We start from the raw sequence: 2500 nt of genomic DNA on the forward strand, positions 1-2500 counted from the left end.
GTTGATGTCCCATGGGTAAATCCAAATTGTTTTTTGTTAAAATGGTGATTTTTAAACAAGAAATAATAGATTCTATCTTTTATGAGCTTTTCTAATATTTTTCCCAAAATCGAGTTAATAGCTATTGGGCGATATTTGTTTTCCTCGGATTTGTCCTCTCCGTTCCCTTTTGGAATCAATATAATTTTAGATTCTTTCCATCTTTGAGGAAAATGTCCGTGCTTTAAGCATGCATTAAAAAGATTGACAAAGAAAGTCTTATGCCTTTCATACATCACTTGTATGAGGTTAGTTTTTAGGTTGTCTGGTCCGGGGGTTACATCTTTCCTCAGATTTTTTACTATCTGCGTTACTTCAATCTCTGTAAATGGGAGGTCATCACTGGGTAAATTTCTTTCTCTCATTTCTGCTCCCGATGTCCAATTTCCTCCCTGTTTGTTATTGTTTATTGTGTCGTTGCTTGATTGTATTTGACTGTGTCCTGGCTCGTCATTTTCCATGCAGTTAGGGTATAAATTTCCTAGAATGTGTTCTATTGTTTCCTGAAGAGTCTTTGTGACTTCTCCATTTTCTTTTGTGATGCTTCTAAACATAACCTTGGTTTTCATCTTATTTCGTGCAATTTTATACGGTAGGATGAATGGATTTTTCGTAGCCTTAGTACATAGAGTTTTCCAACTGTTGTTTTTAGCCTGTTCTATCATGTTGTTATACGTGTCATGTTCTTTATAGTATTCCTTTTTGTATTGTTCTCTGATATCCCCTTTCGCCTTTTGATACCTCCTTCGTAGTGCTCTGACTCTCTTCCTTTCAATTTCTAGGTCTCTTGACCACCAAGTATTCGGTTTTTGTTTAGAAGGTTTTTTCTTTTTACTGAATTCCTTCTTAAGTTTCTCGATTTTCTCGTGTAGCGTATTCACTATTTCTTCAATACTTTCCTTCGTGTTTATTTTCCCCTGGACTTCCTCAAACCAGGGATCAATTTGCAACTTTTCCATGACTTTTGTTTGCCCTTTTAACGTTAGGCCATATTCCTCTGGAAGTTCTTCATTTTTAATAACAACTTTAATGTATCTGTGATCGCTGTGATTATAGGTTTTAAGTACTTCCCAGCTTTTAATATCCTGGTTTAGGTTTGCGTCACATATGGTGAGGTCAATCCAACCCCTCGCCCTACTTGTTTTAAATGTCGGAGGTGATTCTTTGGCATTTAATAATGTCAGGTTGTGTAATACTGTGAATTCTAATACTTTTTCACCTTTCTCATCCGTCTCCGTGCTTCCCCAAATTTGATGTTTTGAGTTGAAGTCACCCATTATTATCGTGTTAATGTCTATAAATTTCTGTAAAATGTTTCCTATTGCTGACATTGCCAGCTCGACGTTTTCATTCGGAGGACAGTAGCAGTTGATAATTACCAATTCTCTTTCACCTTTATTTATCTTGACTGCTATTAGTTTTTGTTCTATAATAATTGGGAAAGCGGTTATATTTTCTTTGTGTATTATGATGGCTGTCTTCGGGTCTTTGTTGTTGGCTATAACTTTATGCTTTAGCGGAAACCCTATGATTTTGTTGTTGAGCGAATATGGTTCTTGGAGTACAGATATGTCGAATTCTTCTTCTTGTTGAAAATTGTTTAGTGACTGATTTGCCTTAAATGCCCTGCCTAAATTTACCTGTATTATTTGTATTTCAGTGCTATTCGCCATTGTGCCTGTGTGTTGGGTACTCTTAGTTTAGTCTAGCTAGAATTTTGCCTTTCTCGGCCTGTACCTTTGTTATGTATACCGGGCATTCCCTGGACATCATAGAATGATCTGTCTCGGTGCGACCCTCAGTCTCGCAGATGTTGCAGTGCGATTCTGCTTCACATTCTCTTTGGTAGTGACCTCGTTGGCCACAGTTAATGCAGCGCTGGGGGCCATCGCAATCGGGAGCAATGTGGCCGTGCATGGCGCATCTTGTGCATCTTGGCCAAAAGATGTCGTCAAAGATCGGGCATCGTGACCAGCCGATGTTCAGTGCAGTTCGGCTTCCGATTGCTTTGTTTGCACTTCGATTTAGGGCAAGAATCACTGTCTTGCCTCTCTTGCCCGGCCATGTCTTCTTTATTGTTATGTCTTCTGGCGAGCACACCAAACGGTTTTGCCTGACGATTCGGGCTGGGAGATTGACCTCGTCAATTTCATCCTCGAGTCCAATTATTTTCTTATGGATCCTGTTCTCCTTTGGGAGCTTGGCTTCAACATTTCTCAGTTCTCTGTCCTTCTGAATGAACTGGAGAATCTTAGCTGAGTCTTCTTTTGACTTCGTCATCACGACAATTCCCTCTCTCCCTGGCCGAATTGTTGCTTCTTGGATTCCCAGGTCGAGGGGATCCACCCGCTGCCTCAGAAGCGATGCGACCTCTTTTTTCTCCATTGTTCCGGAAGATACCACCAGAGCATAGGTTGGTCGGCTCTCGGTTGCGGGAGTGTTGCTCTGTGTTGGCTCTTCC

This window comes from Rhipicephalus microplus, unplaced genomic scaffold (assembly GCF_043290135.1).
Source record: "Rhipicephalus microplus isolate Deutch F79 unplaced genomic scaffold, USDA_Rmic scaffold_453, whole genome shotgun sequence".
In the NCBI taxonomy this organism is placed as follows: Eukaryota; Metazoa; Arthropoda; class Arachnida; order Ixodida; family Ixodidae; genus Rhipicephalus; species Rhipicephalus microplus.